This window comes from Ovis aries, chromosome 5 (assembly GCF_016772045.2).
Source record: "Ovis aries strain OAR_USU_Benz2616 breed Rambouillet chromosome 5, ARS-UI_Ramb_v3.0, whole genome shotgun sequence".
Classification (NCBI taxonomy): Eukaryota; Metazoa; Chordata; class Mammalia; order Artiodactyla; family Bovidae; genus Ovis; species Ovis aries.
The window spans coordinates 36,312,027-36,329,490 of NC_056058.1; the positions used below are offsets into that span (position 1 = coordinate 36,312,027).

Sequence of the window (17,464 nt, forward strand, 5' to 3'; positions counted from 1 at the left end):
ACGGTCTGGCCGCTGCTGATTGGCCCACGGGAGCCACCTGACCGAGCCGGCCAATCGGAGGCTCTCTCCCAAGGAATGGGGCCCCACGTGTGGGCCCTGGTGCAAAGCTGAGCTGCTGTGAGGCCCGGCGGCCATACGGACTGCGAGGTTAGAACAGTTCTCAGCCCCTGAGGAACTCAAGAGGAGGCCCAGCCTCCCCCAACCCCGCCAGATTCCTGCCTATCCGGCTACTACAACCCCCAAACCCTTTTGCTAAATTTCCTCTCTTGGCAGCTTCTGTGACTCAGCCGAGGTGTGTTCATCCTTGTCCCTCTGCCTTGACTGGTCCAAAGTGGTGATTTGGAGGAAGACAGACCTAAGTTCCAGTCATCGTGTGACCAATGGCAACTATTTAACATTGTTGAGCTTCATCTGTAAAACGGGACTCCTAATACCTACTGTGGTGTTTTTGTGAGGATTGTAAAGCCCAGCGCCTGGTATGTGGTGAGCTCCCCCAAAACATTGATTATATGTATTTTATACTATTGTCTATATTTCTACCTATCAGGAATTCATAATCCTCATTATACAGGGTCTTGTGTTAAGCTATTTTTTATTCCTGTCCTCTTATTAGAATGTAAACTGTCCACGGGAATGTGCCTATATGCCTTTTTAGTCTTCCAGCTCCATGGTCTCTTCACTTGGTCTGACAAGGGTAAATTTAACTTACATAAACAGTAGCAGGACAGAGTATACAAAATCAAGGAATTTATAGCACGGAGACTCTCAGCAGTTAGGTGGGGCTATTTATAATGCAACATTAATGTACTAGGGAAAAAAAAGTCTTAGAAGACTACCAGGTACCAGCTTTGTGAGCTCAGGCAGATCTTGACCTCTCTGAGCCTCATGAGAACAATAATCATGACTGTAACAACTGCAGGACTAACCAGCTGCTAGATACTATGTGAAGCTCTTATTAGCTGTCCACAACCCCACTTGACAGAGAGGACACACAGGCACAGAGAGGTTCTGTAACTTGCCTGAGATCACACAGCTATTAAGTGGTAGAGTTGGGGGTTCAAACAAGGTCTTTGGGGTCTGAGTCTACACCCATAACTGCACTGTGTGCCACCTCTCAGGCACCAGCACAGGCAGTTGGCACACAGTACGAAACTATGGAGAGGGCCGGGCTAACAGGGCAAAGTCTTCTCATCTATGAACCAGCGGAGGCCAGTGTAGCTGAAGGGCAGAGACGGAGGGGGAACAAGGTAGATGACGAGCCTGGACTTGCAGGCAGGTCCACATCTTTAAGATGTCTAGGCCGCAGTGAGGAGCTGGGGTTAGCACGGCAGAAGCATATGACTAGGTGTTCCAAGGGCGTTTTTTGGGGGAGGCCCACACTGCGAGGCTTGTGGGATCTTAGTTCCCCAACCGGAGATCAAACCTTCACCCCTTGCATTGGAAACACGGAGTTGTAACCACTAGACCACCAGGGAAGTCCCTTCACAGGCATTTATGACCCTTTTGTTGCCACAGACCTGGGATGCAGAAGGCAGCAGCAGTCCCTGCCAGGATTGGAGATCCAGGGCCTATCATAGCCCTAAGTCCCCTGGCTGTCCCCCAGGGTCCCCTCCCTGGGCAGGACTAGAGATGTCACCACCTTGCCCCACCCCCCCCAACCCCCTTCCTCCTTTCTGGTCTCATAATTGTCTTAGGCTCATTAATATGACTAATTAGGTAGGCCTGAAGTCAATTGCATTCTCCTATCCTCCCACTATGTAAACCCTGAGATGCCTCATTATTTAAAGCCTCTGCAAGTCTCCCTGGGGCTTATTATGAACTCTAGACACATCAACTGACTCTCCAGGCAAGGGGCCCAGAATTCGGGGGAGCAGGGCAGGGCTCCTGTTGACCATTGAGCCTCAGTTGTTCATTTCATTGGTCCTGTCTTATCACTGACTTCTCTGGAAATTCCCTGGCAGTCTCCTCATACTCCCTGGGTTTTCTCACTGCCTGTCCTGCCCCTATCAAAGGCTTCTGGTCCCACCTCCTCTATGATGACTCTTGAGGTATTCTCTCTCACCTGGTTCTTCCTCTAGGTCTTCAAACCAAATGTATTTCCAGCCACTAGCATGACATGTGCTCCTGATGTCCTTCAGGCTCTCCAAACCTAACATGCCTGAACACCAACACCTGCCTTACTTCAAAGCATTCTTGTAAAAACATTAACCCAAGTGTAATCAAGCCTCTGCCCTTATATCCAGTTTACAGGAAATACAGGGGGGGATATGAACAGGTAATGAAGGAGCATCAGCCGAATGTAGAACATGGGGCCAGATAACTGGCCCAATCCCTGCAAAAGTCAATATTTCAGAAAAACAGGAGGTGGAGCATTCAAGGTTGTAAGAAACTTTTAAGAGCTGCAAGGACAAATGCAATATATGAAATTTGATTTGATTAATTCTGAAAAATCATCTATCAGAAACATTTGGTAGAAATTTGAATATGGAAAGAACTTTAGATATTAGGGAATTATAGGTGGTACTGTGATTATATAGGAGAATGCCCTCATACATTGGAGAAGTTTGCAGAGTCTTTAGGTGAGAAGTATCAGAATGTCTGTAACTCACTTTGAAATTATACAGAAAAGAAATATCTTTATCTCTGGGACTTCCCTGAGCATCCAGTGGTTAAGACTTAGCGCTTCCACTGCAGGGGGAATTTAATCCAGCACGTTGCATGTAGGGGAAAAGAAAATCTTTATCTCTGAAGCAAATATAACAAAAGTTTAACAGATACTCTAGGTGTATTGATTATATCTTTTTGTTTTGTATGTTTGAAAAATGTCACAATAAAATGTATATTTGAAAAATTAACATAGGGAGAAAAAGATGATGGTGCCCAGCTTCCTAATGCTGTTGCACAAGCCTATGGGCCGCAGGCCCTTCAGTGTAGAAGCCTTCAGAGGACATGTTTCTGCTGCGGACACACTCCAAGCAGCGATGGTATCTGCATTCCTAGCCTCTATGATCCGTCTTCAAGCTCTGTACATCTGCACTGATGTGAACCCCAAGGCAGCAGTGTGTACCCTGGAGAGAGCACACTGTAACAAAGTCCATATTCAACCAATTACAGATTTGGTTCCAAGCTTGCTACCAAGACTGAATGAAAAAGTTGATCTTCTGGTGTTTAATCCAAGGAGTCCCGGGATTGATAGAGGCAGCTTGGGCTGGTGGCAGAAACGGCAGTGAAGTGACGGACAGGTGCTTACCACTGGCTCCAGATCACCTTTTACCAAGAGGATTGTTCTATTTGGTTACCATTAAAGAAAACAATCCATAAGAAATTTTGAAAATAATGAAAACAAAAGGTTTACAAGGCATCACTGCACTTTCCAAGTAAGCAGGCTGGGAAATCCTGTCAGTCTGCAAGTTCACCAAGTCCTAATCTACAGTGTGTGCTACTTAAAGCCAAATGCATTTGGCATATTTTGAAACTGAAGTCATCTCTTAGTAAGTAAAATTGTCAGAAATTTGTCATCCAGAAAAAGGCAGACAAGTAAGAGTATTTCTTTTACCCAAGAATCAGGCCTATAGAAATATTTGCACAAATGCAAGTAAGTGTGTGTGTGTGTGTGTGTGTGTGTGTGTGTGTGTATGCAATTTGAATTTTACATATTATATATATATATGAAGAGACTATATAATGACAAAGTTATACTTAATTATATGTGAAGAGGATATTCATTTCAGCATTACTTGTAATGGCAAAACAATGAAGTTAAGTGTCCATCAGCAAAGGAATTGGTAAAATAAATTACAGTATATTCATGTTACTGAATATGAGTGACATGTCCAACCATTAAACATGAGTCAGGTCGGTATATTACTGAACCAGAAGGGGTTCGTGGTGTACTACTGAGAAGTGAAAACAAGCAAGTTACAAAACAGTGTTAACCTATATATGTATATATTTTGAAACACTAACAAAGAAGGTTTGTGTGTATGTGTATATGAGAAATTCTCAAAAGGTCCATAACAGGTGGGAATAGAGGAGTTTTAAATTTTTTGTGTTGACATTTGTACAATGATAATGTATTCTATAATTAAACAAATTTTTTTATTAAAAAAAAAACTGACATATATTTCCCCCCTTGTCCCAGCTGTATTCCTTATGTCTGCCATCTTAGTGGCTGATGCAGCCATCTCTCTAGCCTGGAAGTCTGGACCCTTGCTCTGGCTCTTCATACTCCGTCATGCTCCCATACAGTCTCCATGTCCTGCCCTTTCTACTTTCTGAAGCCATTCTTGGTCCATTTTTTTTTTTTTAATATTGAGGTATACCTGATATATAACATGTGTTAGTTTCAAGTATACAATGTAATAATTCAATATTTATACATGTTGTGAAATGATCACTACATCAGCCTAGTTAATATCCATCACCATATACAATTACAAAAATTTTTTTTCTTGGATGAAGATTTTAAAATCTACTCTCTCAGCAACTTTCAAACATGCAAAACAGTGTTATTAACTATAATCATCATGCTATATATAACATCCCCCAGATTTAGTCCATGCTTTATCCCCATTTTCCTGCCATTGCTCTGGTAAAGACCATAGCTACCTTTTGACTCATGGTCCCAGCATCTTCCCAGGTATCTCTGCCTTCACACTCATCTTCCACATAGTCCCAGGTTCATGTTTTCTGATGTTGTATCTGATTGTGGCACTCCCCATGCCAGTGGAATTAAATTCCAGGCCTCAGAGCTCTTCATAGTCTGCTCCTGATGACTTCTTAAAATTCTCTCTCCCTTCAGCCACTCAACCAGATCCCATTACATTTCCTTCATACTCTTCAGAAATATCTTCTGAAAAGAAAAGGAAAAAAAAGATACAAAAGTATCTTCTAAGAACTGAGGCTTAAAACAAAAGTAACTAGAAAGCTATAAATTCAATCTGAGACACTGTTTAAAAAACAGAAAAATCTAATTCTTAAAAGCATGTTTGAAGGCCTTGCTGTTAAAAAAATAAAATCCATCCTATTAAACTGAGGTATTTAATTGAGAAAAACCTAATTTATGAGCTTCATCAAGCTCATATGTGGGAAAGTATCCACATAAGAGAATGGGTATCAGTGGTTTGAAGGATAATCCTGGGGACAATAATGGAGCCCTTTTAAATTTTTTAAAATATTTGTTTATTCATGTATTTCTTTTTGGCTGCACTGGGTCTTTGTTTCGGCATGCAGGCTTTCTATACGTGCGAGTGGAGGCTGCTCTTATTGCAGTGCACAGGCTTCTCATTGAGGTGACTTCTCTTGTTGGGGAGCATGGGCTCTAGGGCCTGTGTGCTTCAGCAGTTGAGGCTCCTGGCTCTAGAGTGTGGGCTCAGAGTTGTAGCACTTGGGCTTAGTTGCCCTGAGGCATGTGAGATCCTTCTGAACCAGGGATCAAACTTGTGTCCCCTGCATTGTCAGGCAGATTCTTAACCACTAGACCACCAAGGAAGTTCCATGGAGCACCCTTAAGAAAGGCCATGTCACAAATGATCTGATAACACAAAGAAGGATAATTGAACAAATTAACATGAACATCAACAATTCTGAACCAAAAAAAGTGATTCAGGAGTCTACATTCAAATGTAAAGAAGTTTTAAAAATACCTTAATTAATTTATAGCACTTTTATTTTTCTGTTTATGAATGCACAAAAATGATATGTGAGTTTTTAAAACTATGAGTAAATCTAAAGGAGCTCCTTATGTAAGTTTAAAATTAAGAATATAAGGAATTAAGAAAAAAATCTTCCAAGATCTCCCAAAGATTCAAGAATATTACAAATCTACAGACGAAAATATGTAGCCAACAAGTCCAGAGATCAGCCAAAGTCACTGAGGGAGGCAGGGTTCATTTAATTCACTTCCACTCTCAAACTGGCCTCACGGCTTGCCTTTGCTCCTACCCCAACCATGTTGGCCTGTGATCTGCCTCAGGTCACTTTAGCCTTGAGAAGTGTCCCACAGGAGGTAACACTCCACACTAACCAATGTGTGCCCAGCGGTGGCTCGTATGTAGGGTTTAGGAAATGTTGCCTGAGGTCAGGGGCCCTGTGCTATGGCTTCTCCTCTGCTTCAGCCAGCCTGAGCCCCAAGGCCTTGACTTCACATGCATCACCCCTTGACCTTTTATCTGGTAGCCATTTCCCCCTAGAACCCTGGAGGGGATCCAATCATGAGTGGAGAGTGCCCACTTGTTAGGTCCAAGCCTGGGCTCTGGCCCCAAGGTCACTCAGCTGTCCTCTGCTTCCTTGAGCCTGCAAGCCCCTCCCTTCCCTCTCACTTCCTATCTCTGGAGAACACAGAGGTACTGGGTGGGACCTCTCTCAATTTCCTTCCCTTCCCACTTAAAACATAGCTGAGGCCCCTTGCCTTTCCCTGCATGTCTCAAATATTAAGGGGTTTCTCATCTGCTCTTTGGGGCACCCATCCCGCTATGGCCCCATTCAAATACCCTGTACCTCCTTGCACCTCCTTGATCTCTCATCATTATCGTACCCCCAACTTCCCCCTCCCAACTGACTTCTTCCCAAAACATTGTACTTATTCAGTGTTATTCATTCAATAAGACATTTAATAAGTTTCATTTGATTTACTCATTCAATCCACAAATATCTGTAAGCATCTACTCTGCACCAAGGCGCTGGCAACACAGCAGTGAATGAGTCCTAACTTCTTGGTATGTCTATTCTAGACAATGAGAAAGATGGAGGTATGGGACCAAAAAAAAAAAAAAAAAATCAGGCAATTTAGACTATAATTTATAAGGGTGGGAGGGATAGATTGGGTGTTTGAGATTGACATGTACACACTGCTATAGTTAAAATAACATGCTTTTCCATAAAAAAAAAGAAAAGACTTTGTACTACTGGCATAAAGATAGATCTATTGAGTCAGTGATAGTGAGGTGGATGAACCTAGAGCCTGTTACACAGAGTGAAATAAATCGGAAATAGAAAAACAAATATCATATATATTAACACATATATATGGAATCTAGCAAAATGGTACTGATTGACCTGTTTGCAGGGAAGGAATGGAGATGCACATGTAGAGAAGGGACTTGTGGACACGGGGGAAGGAGAAGGTAGAACGAACGGAGAAAGCGTTGATATGTATACACTATTGTGTAAAATAGACAGCTGGTGGGAAGTTGCTATATATATATACAGGGAGCCCAGCCTGGTGCTCTGTGATGACCTAGAAGGGTGAGGGGAAGGAGGGAATATATGCATAAGTATGGATGATTCGAGTTACTGTATGGCAGAAACCAATACAACATTGTAAAGCAATTTACCTCCAATTAAAATTAAATTTTATAAAAGATCTATTGGTCAATGGAATAGATTGAGAATTCAAGAAGAAACCCAGGCTTCTATGGTCAACTGATTTTTTCTTTTTCTTTCTTTTTAATTAATTATTTAATTAATTTGTTAAAATTAATTTAATTAATTAAATTTTTGGCCACATTGTGCTGCATGTGGGATCTTAGTTCCCCAACCAAGGATTGAACCCACACCTTTGCATTGGAAACATGGAGCCTTAAGCACTGCACCACCAGGGAAGCCCCTGACTTTTTGGCAAGGGTGTCAAGACCATTATCGAAGAGGAAAAGTCAGTCTGTGTAAAAAAATGCTGTTGGAACAACTAGTTATCCACATGCAAAAGAATGAAGTTGGATCCCTACCTCACACTATAGTAAATTAACTCAAAAGTCCTAAATGTAAGGGCTAAAATTATTTCATGGGATTAAACAATGGTTTCTAAAATATTAAAAAAAACACAGCAACAAAAGAAATAAACAGATAAATTGGACTTCATCAAAATTAAAAGCCTTTGTATTTCAAAGGATACTATCAAGAAAGTGAAAACACAAGTCACAGAATGGGATAAAATATTCGTAAATCTTATATCCAAAAATGACTTGTATCCAGAATACATAGAGGATCCTTATAACTCAATAACAAAAAAAGATATTACCCAATTTAAAAAATGTGCAAAGAATCTGGATAGACATGTCTTGAAAGAAGATACACAAATGGTCAACAAACACAAGAAAATGAGCTCAACATCACTAGTTGTTCAGGAAATGCACACTCAAACCACAAAGGGATACCATTTTGTACCCACTAAGATAATTACACTCAAAAAGGCAGATAATAAAACATATTGGTGAACGTGTGGAGAAATTGGAACCCTTACACATTGCTGGTGGAAATGTAAAATGGTACAGCCACTTTGGTAACATTCTTCAAAGAGTTCCTGATAATTCCTGAAAAGGTTAAACATGGAGTTACCATATGACCAACAATTCCACAATTCCACTCCTAAGTATATATGACAAATAAATGAATTCACATGTCCATGCAAAATTTTGTCCATGAATGTTCACAGCAACATTGTTCATCATAGCCCCAAAGTGAAAGCATCATTGGAAAACAAAACAGCAACTGATAAATGAAATGTGGTATATGTATATAATGGAGCCATAGAAAGGAATGTAGTACTGCTACAAACAACAACATGGATGAGTCTGGAATACATCATGCTCAGTGAAAGAAACCAGACATAAAAGACCATGTACTGTTTGATCCCATTTATATGACATATCCCAAACAGGCAAATCCACAGAGATGGAGAGGAGATGAGTGGTTGTAGGGCCTAGGGGAAGGGAGGAAGTAGGGTGTGAGTACAAAGTTTCTCTTTAAGGGATGAAAGTGCTCTGGGATTAGATAATGGTGATGGCTGCACGACTTTATGAATGTACTAGAAACCACTGGGGAATTCCCTGGCAGTGGTTAGGACTCTGTGCTTCCACTGCAGGGGATCCAGTTTGATTCCTGGTCAGGGAACTAAGATCTCACAAACTTCGAGGTGCAGCCAAAAACAACTGTTTTAAATTAATTTAGAAAAAGAGATCACTGGATTGCACATTTTACTTATTTATTTATGTATCATTTTATATATTTTTCTGTTTTTTGGCTGTACCACATGGCTTGTAGGATCTTAGTTCCCTGACCAGGGATTGAACCTAGGCCCCCTGCAGTGGAAGACCAGAGGCCTAACCATTGGACCACTATGGAATTCCTGGATTGTACATTTTAGAAGGGCAGATGTTATGGTATGTGAAGTATATCTCAATAAAAAGAAAATAAATAAGTAGGGAAAAATCAGATAATTTCAGGGAATGGTAATTGCTATAAGTTACCTCAAGAGGAAGAGGTAACAGAGTGACCTGGTGTGAATTGGAAGTCCTCAAGTTGAGGGAGGAGCCAGGGAAGCCTGTTTGTAGAGAGACTCTTGAACTCATAGACAGAAAGTGTCCTGGCAGAGGTGGGAATGGAATCTTCCAGACACAGGAACACAGACCCTGAGGTGGAATAGTTTACTCAAGACGGAGTCCCTTCTGCCTTTAGAAAGTCTTCCCTCCTAGCCTCCAACATCCTCCGGTTCTACATGGCCACCTGTTTTCCATGGTTTTTGCCTAAGGTCTTTACCTGAGGGCTGTGAAGATTTTCCAGATTATTTGGAGCATAGTTGTTTTTCCAATCGTGGTTTTTGCCTAAGGTTGTCACCTGGGCATGTGAAGACTTTCCAGATTTTTCCGAGTTTGTTTGGAGTGAAGGGTCCAAATTTCCAGACCTTTAACTTCCATTTGAACTCCTTGATCTGCCTCAGAAAACACCTCTCTTCAGTCCCTTCAGATAGCTTCCCGCTCATGAGAGACGCGCCACATCCCAGCCAGATGAATCTCTGTGGGCCAAGCATTCCAAAGAGAGGGTGCTGGAGAGCCTTCAAAGCTTCCTAAGGACTTACTTCATCAAGTAAACTCAGGGCAGGGCTTTAGCCTTGTCTGTCAGTCCCAGAATTAGAACCCAGCAAGGGCATGGTTGTCATGGGGATGCATATTATAACATGCTGGTTTTAATTGAGAATGGAGTCAAATCTTTTCTGATTGAAAATCAGTGTGAGTGCTTGCTTCAGCTGCACGTATACTAAAATTGGAATGCTACAATTAGCATTAGAAGATTAGCATGGCCTTAGTGGAAGGATGATACGCAAATTCATAGAGCACTCCGTATTCTTATATTTAAAAAGTCAGTCTCAGTTGGCTGAGGCATTTGATGATGGGGCCCAGTTTTGCCATTTTAGACACATGAAACATTTTCTATAAATTGATAGAGCTGTATCTACAGCCCCAGGGCTTTATGATGTATTTAAAGCACATATATAGTATGAGTGAGTGTTAGTTGCTCAGTAGTGTCCAACTCTTTGTGAACCTATGGACTGTCTTATCCTACTGGGCTCCTCTGTCCATGGAATTTTTTTCAGGCAAGACCACTGCAGTGGGTTGCCCTTTCCTTCTCCAGGGGATCTTCCTGAACCAGGGATCAAAACTGTGTCTCCTGCAGCTCCTGCATTGCAGGAGAATTCTTTACTGGTGAGCCATTAAGTGAGTGCTGCTGCTGCTAAGTCGCTTCAGTCGTGTCCAACTCTGGGCGACCCCATAGATGGCAGCCTACCAGGCTCCCCCGTCCCTGGGATTCTCCAGGCAAGAACGCTGGAGTGGGTTGCCATTTCCTTCTCCAATGCATGAAAGTGAAAAGTGAAAGTGAAGTCGCTCAGTCGTGTCCGACTCTGTGCAACCCCATGGACTGCAGCCCACCTGGCTCCTCCATCCATGGGATTTTCCAGGCAAGAGTACTGGAGTGGGGTGCCATTGCCTTCTCCCATTAAGTGACTACTGGGTGTAAACTCAGCCTTCGACCGCTTGCCAGAACAAGACACTGCTTCTTTCTCAGCCTCTGTTTTCATATGTAGAATAGGACAATGTCCTCTTTACAATGGCTGGGTGGGTGTAAATGGTGACCCTTAGGCAGCAGAAGGCACAGTGCTCTCCTGGCCACCAGCTGCAGACCTCCTCCTTCCTCTGACTTCATCCCCCTCCCCCTCCCAGAGCCCTGCATTCTTCCACATCCCCCTTTCTCACCTGGGAATTAGTACCTTCAGAAGTGCTTCCAGAAGCTGAGGGTGCATCTGAAAAATCAAGTGCTCAGAGGAGAGGTTTGGAATGGAGGGAAGACTGACCTGTTGGGCTGGGGAGCCTGGTGGCATCTGAAGCAGGTGTCTCATGGGCAGCTGCTCTGTGTGAGCCCTCCTGCCATGTCCTGCCTACATTGACATATTCAATCTGCCCAATGACCTCATTTGTGAGGCTCAGGAAAGGGAAAGATTTGCTGATAAGTGGCCCCGCTCCAGTTTGAACCCACATCTGTCTGACTCTAGATACTATAGGCTCTCATACTTTCTGAAAGTCATCTGGCACAGAGGCCTGAGTGTTCCCCAAACATCCCTGAATCCTTTGAGGGATGGTTTGACATGACCAGGTGGTCCATGTGAAAGTGAAAGTCGCTCAGTTGTGTCCCCCTGGACTGTAGCCCACCAGGCTCCTCTGTCTATGGAGTTCTCCAGGCAAGAATACTGGAGTGGGTTGCCATACCTTCCCCCAGAGACCTTCCCAACCCAGGGATCAAACCCAGGTCTCCCATGTTGCAGGCCAATTCTTTACCATCTGAGCCACGAGCCATAATTCTTCTGTCGTTTGAAGACACAGACTTAGAAAAGAGGTGATCGTTAGGAAGTGTTTCCTGGGCACTTACTCTGATCTTCATAGTCCTGGGCTTGGTCACTGGTGGTCATAAGGGGCTCACCAACTGGCTTGGACTAATATGTAAAGCCAATAGTTACTGCAAGGGCTCATACAAGGGAAGAAAAATGACTGCCTACAAGGGAGGAAACAGGAAAGGCTTCCAGGAGGAGAAATCTTCTAAACTGGGCTCTGAGCAAGTTTGCATGACAGGGGAAAAGGCAGAGGAGTGGGCCTGAGTACAGGATGGATAGGACGTGGCCTGTCCTGGCGTGGTGATATACTGGGCAGCCGGGAAATTGAGGAGGGCAGGAGGGCAGAGATTAGAGGCCACTACACTCAGGGCTTTCCAAAGAGAACATTTGAAAAACAGAACACTTGAAGGTGAAAACTTGAATCCTTGGGGCTAAGGCTACATGGTCAGGTTAGCTGACATAAACCTGGTATTTGGGGGAGGAAGGAAATTGCTGGAGGGCTGTATGGCTGCAAATGCCAAACCTTCCTCAGGCTTAAGTGGAAGCCTGATCCAGTTCTGGAGAAACCACTCGGTGGGACAGAAAGTCTTAGACCCGTCACAAGGAGTGGTTGTAGTATTCACCAGCAGTGTTTGGGACTAATCACCACAGGCCTCCAAACCTCCCCACAAAGCCTGGCTATTTCATCAGAGAGCATATGCTGCTCTTGTCCAGCATGGCTGAAGAGCCTGAACTGGGAGTTGGGGTGGGAGCTCAGCTCTGAATAAGTCACACTTCCTCACTTCCTCCCTGGAAGATGGAGATAACGAGTGCCCATCTCAGGAGTAGATGAGAAGTGTCTTGCAGAGTAGCTGGCACAGAAGAGAAGCCACAACTGTTACTGTGACAAAACAGTCCTAGCATACCCAAAGGCAAAGGACTTTTGTTTCTAGAGGAGGTATCCATTTCTTCTGGGCACTGCTGGCAGAATGAGCTTTCAGCTGCACAGATGAGATTCTTAATCTGCTTCTTAACCTTCCATGGCTCCCTACTGCCTTTCCAGTTAAAAGCTGAATTCTTTAGCTTAAAAAAGAAAGTCCTGAATTGTCAGGTCCCTGTGGCTTTCCCCATCTCCGTCTGAGGCCTCTTAAGTGCACTCGTCACCTCTACCGCTCCCGCCTTGCACTAGCCTCTGACCACACTGAACTGTGGTCAGTCCCTCCAAAGCCCGGTTTCTGCTGGAATCTCTAACTTATCCCCTCCTTTCTAAGCTATTCCTGAATATCCTTCTGAGTTCCCTGTGAATGTTACTTCCATGGAAGGCCTTCCCTGACTGTCTCTGAGCCCTTCTCAGCTCCCCCAGCACCTCTGGCTTCTCTCTCAGTGTTCAGCTCTCTACCTTGTTACTACTTCTCTGCCTTTCCCACAAGACTCTGAGGGGGAACACCATGAGTATCTGCTGAATCAATGCATAGCCTTTTTTTTTTTTTTTTCTTCCTACTTACATAGCTTACAACCCCATGGACTATAGCCCACCAGGCTCCTCTGAGGGCAATTTTCCAGACAAGAATACTGGAGTGGGTTGCCATTTTCTACTCCAGGGGTTCTTCCTGACCCAGGGATCAAACCTGTGTCTCCTGCATTGGCAGGCAGATTCTTTACCACTGCACCACGTGGGAAGCTAATATCTGCTGAATTCATGAATGAAAGGGGAGGGCAGTTCTAAGAAAAAAGGAGTACACTGGCAGAATGTCTCTACAGGTATCTCTTTCAGCAGGTTACCAGTATTGGTAATTTACAGATGAAGAAACTGAGGCTAAGGTAATCTCACTCTGCCCACCACTCAAATTCCAGAGTTCTTATGCACAAGGCACTGTACTGGGCCTTCTCACCTACTGTACCCAGAAGGTGTGTTTGCCAGGAGCAGAAGACGTGAAACAAGACTCTGAGACCTCGCAGAAAGGCTTAATCTCTCGGGCCTCATTTCTGCATAGGGCAGCTAAAGGTTTAAAGGAACTCATTCATGAGAGCGCTGGTTCGATCCTTGGGTTGGGAAGATCCTCTGGAGGAGGGCAGTGCCCACCATGGTGTCCAGTATACTGCATAGACTCAGCAAGTATTTACTGATTCTAATCTCTGTCTTGAGGATGGGAGGCACAGGCCCAGTTCCTTGTGCTGAGACGAGGAGGGCAGGCCACAGCCCTATCCTTTCTTCCCCTACTTCGGGAGCCAGTGTCCTTGTGAGAATATAGGGTCCTGTGGGTCCCCTCAACCAAATGCTGGCACCCAATAGGTGCTTAGCCTTCTGAATGGGAGTCACCAAAGGAAGCTGCTGTGGGTGAGACCTCCGTAGCCAAATTCTATTCTGAAGGCAGGAAGGGACCCTTGAGTCATTCCAGGAAAGTCCGGGAGGTTTTCTCTGGGATTCTAGTCTTTTCCCTAAGACCATCATCAGTAAGCTGTTCATCCCTAGCTGCCTGTCCTCCTTTAGCTCCTACGCCTATTCTGTGTGGGGTAGTGGGAAAGAATCCACCTTCTAATGCAGGAGATGCACAGGGGACTTGGGTTCGAACCCTGGGTTGAGAATATCTCCTGGAGGAGGAACTGGCAACCTACTCCAGTATTCTTGCCCGGAAAATAACCTATGGATAGAGGAGCCTGGCGGGCTACAGTCCATGGGGTTGCAAAGAGCTGGGCATAACTGAGCACTTAGGCACTAGACCTATTCCGTGGGGCCTGTGAAGTCGGAGAGAGAGGTTCGTTTAGGTCAGTGATGTCTGGAAGTCAGCTCTGGAGGAAACATTGTCCTTGTCCCTCTTCACACCTTTGCACCTTTATTTAAGTGTTTTTTCCTAAGTCTGGGGGCTTCCTAAGGTAGGGATCTCATCCTTTGTTTCCCCAGCATCTAGCAAAACTGCCTGGAATACAAAAAAAAAAAAAAAATGGTTGCTGAAAGAAGTAATGAAACATCTCAGCATTTATCAAGTACGTAGTCTGTACAGGCTCCAAACACCTTTCCTTGCCTTGCAAGAGCCTCGGAGCCACCCTGTGCTTTGGAAACCACAGGTGACGAAACTGAGGCTTGTGGCTTTTTAACTGAGTGGCTCAAGGCCATTGAGTGGCTCCTCACAGGCCCTCAGGATGGTCATGGGAGAATAAAGGGTTACAAGTAATCTGAATTGGGGCAGTTGATAGGAGGTAACTGTCAGTCAGAAATGACTAGTTCAAAAGATTAGGTGCAAAGGAGTCCCAGGTGGCGCTAGTGGTAAAGAACCCGCCTGCAAAGGCAGGAGACCTGAGAGCACTGGTTCGATCCTTGGGTTGGGAAGATCCTCTGGAGGAGGGCAGCCTACTCCAGTAGTCTTGCCTGGAGAATCCCATGGACACAGGAGCTGGGCAGGTTACAATCCATACCGTGACATAAAATCGGACATGACTAAAACAACTTAGCATGCACGAAGGAAGAAGGAGCCAGTCAGAGCTCCCTACTGAATTGACTAGAAAGGATTAGCAGGAGTCACTCCTTAGCAGAACAAAGGGCTGGTCCTTGTAGGGCGGGACCCTGGAGTGTAGACCCAGCGCTTCTTCGACTCACTGCCAACCTGACTATGCACTTGGGAACAGTCAGGATACCTCATTCTCTTCAACAGAAGGAGGCCGCCTGAGGTCACAGTGCTCCCCTCATCACACTGGTTCCAGGGGACACCTTCCTTCCAAGAGAGCCTGCTTGCTTTCTTGGCAGGGATGCATCCCAGCACTCAGATGTGGTAAGGACCTGTTGTCTATCTCCTTGGCTGGTCTGTGGGTCTTGGAGGGAAGGAAGCTACGGGCATTCTGAGCTCCAAGTCTACTGGGGTGAAGGCTGGGGAAGGCTGAAGAACGGAATTTAGGCTAGAGCAGCAAGCGAAAGCCAATACCGCGCAAGACAACGCCAAAAGTGCCTTTCTCCCAGGTGGGCTCGCTATTAACAGATAGAAGGATGGCGGGTAAACACTCCACTGAGGCAATAATTATGCACATTTACTAAGCCCTAGGAGGAATGGTAGTCACGTGGCTCTCGAGGGCGGCGCCCTCAGCTTTGAGATGGAGTTAACACTAATCACAGAAGGCTTTCTGGAGGAGGCGGAATTTTTTATGGCGGTCGTTTGTGATTTTCTCTGAACATCGAGGATGAACTTAGCACTCTAGGGACCAAATAGGTACCCAGGTGAGCTTTTTGTCGGGGAGCAAGCCGGGAGGGGGAGGGGGGGTCAGAGTTGGATCGGGTTAGGCGTAGGGCCTGGGGGACGTCGGCGTCGCGGGGTCATTATTTGGGTTTCCCCACCTGCCCTCGCGGTGTCTTTGGTGATTGGACGCAGTAGGCCAGTGCTGCGGGGCCCCGGGTACTGGGTGCAGGCCTCGAGGTGCCAGGCGCCCGAGGGCAGAGCGCCCCAGAGCAGGAATTAGGCGAGCAGTCTTGGCGGGACCAGCTCAGCGGTCCGCCCTCCCACCGCTGTTCCGCCGGGGTCCCGATGCCCGGCCCGCAGGGGCGAGGCGCGCGCTCCCCGGGGAGCAGGGCTGCGGAGCAGGCGGCCTGCGCGGGGCGGAGGTGGCACGAGAGGGCCATCTGCCTGGGTGCAGAGAACTGCAGCGTCCGCGGAGCGAGGCTCGGCCCCTCCGGGCCCCCAGCCCGCGTCCACTGCCCCGCGCGCACACACCTACTGACGCCCGCCCGCGCCCCCGGCCCGAGTCCCAGTGCCAGGCCTAGACCCGGACTAGGCGCGGGAGGCGGTGCAGGGATTAGTGGACCCCTCCCCCAGCGCTCCCCTCGCCCCGCCCGGGGCTGCGAGGACCCCTGGGCCCGGGGGTGACGAGGGAGCTTCGTCCCGGCGGTGCCCGGGCTCGGGACTCGGCCTCACTGAGCGGGGGCCGCACCGCGGCAGGCCGAGGTGCGGGCGCGCTGTCAGATTGCTGCCCGGCTCGGGTGCGGGGGGTGGGCTCAGCGCGGGGGTCCCCTGGCCTCATCCCCACACGGAGGCCAAGGCTGGGCGGGCAGTGCCCGGGCGGGTAACCCGACCCGACCCGGCTCCCGGGAGCCGCTCACCCCGCACGGCCGGGCAGGGGGAGGAAAAGGAATGGAGGGAGGGGGAAGGGAAGGGATGGTGGGTGAGGGGCTGTGGGGACCGCAGGGCTGAGTCCCCGGCCTGTCTGCGCTGCTCTAGGGCGGCTGCCTTTGGCGCCTGGGACGAGCCAGCCCCCGGCCTCGCGGGCGTCGGGCCTGCGGCAGGAGGGAGCCCTGGGGCTGCACAGGCTTGGCTCGGGGAGGCAGACCCGAGCTGCTGCCTCCATTTTGTTTCCTGCTCTGCTTGGTCTGTGGTGGTGGTGATGTGGGCTTGGGGTGCGGCCCGGCAGGGGGTTCACCTGCGGCCGCGCCTGCTCGGGGTTTGAGGCCTCGAAGACCCCAGCCCAAGCCCCCAGGTGAGCCCCGCGGTAGGAGGGGGGTTGCCTTGGTCTCGAGCCCGAGCCGAGCGGGCTGAAGGCAGGTGCCCAGTGGATAGGGAACCCGGGCTGTAACCTAAGATGGAGGCCGGGACTGACGCGGGCCCGAGCGGGGCTGGCGGGGCGGTCGGACAGGCCTCAGCCCAGCCAGGTGCCGCCGGGGCTGGGGCTCCAGACTGGTAGGGTTCTGGAAACGTGTGCAGCCCGGGGCCGGCGCAGCTCCCCGAGGTAGGTGAGGGGATCGGAATGCCACCCACGACGCCCGCAGGCCCCGACACTCCGGGGAGGCGCGCGAGGCCCCTGGGGAGCCCGCCTCAGGCCCCGCCCGGGCAGTCGGGCCGGCCCGTA

General features: G+C 47.3%; 1 protein-coding gene, 1 long non-coding RNA gene and 1 pseudogene across 12 annotated transcripts in view; all 3 read left to right on the top strand.

Annotated features, from left to right (window-relative positions):
* Positions 1–63: 63 nt before the first annotated feature.
* On the top strand, positions 64–4,113 carry LOC105611547 (uncharacterized). The gene is made up of 2 exons (XR_009600681.1): positions 64–147; positions 274–4,113. It is a non-coding gene; the product is annotated as an uncharacterized LOC105611547 (long non-coding RNA).
* A 5,895-nt stretch (positions 4,114–10,008) lies between these two features.
* Positions 10,009–10,123, top strand: LOC114115068 (U6 spliceosomal RNA; annotated as a pseudogene).
* Positions 10,124–15,712: 5,589 nt separating this feature from the next.
* NSD1 (nuclear receptor binding SET domain protein 1) overlaps positions 15,713–17,464 on the top strand; it is a 148,736-nt gene continuing 146,984 nt past the window's right edge. For 3 of the 11 annotated variants that reach the window (XM_060415701.1, XM_060415704.1, XM_060415713.1), the window contains exon 1: positions 16,367–16,566. The gene's annotated coding sequence lies outside the window, so the exon portion shown is untranslated. Of the gene's footprint in view, positions 15,846–16,366; positions 16,567–16,964; positions 17,096–17,182; positions 17,345–17,464 lie in introns of those variants that run through there. The other 8 variants (XM_012178280.4, XM_042250357.1, XM_060415707.1 and 5 more) reach the window with 3 other exon arrangements.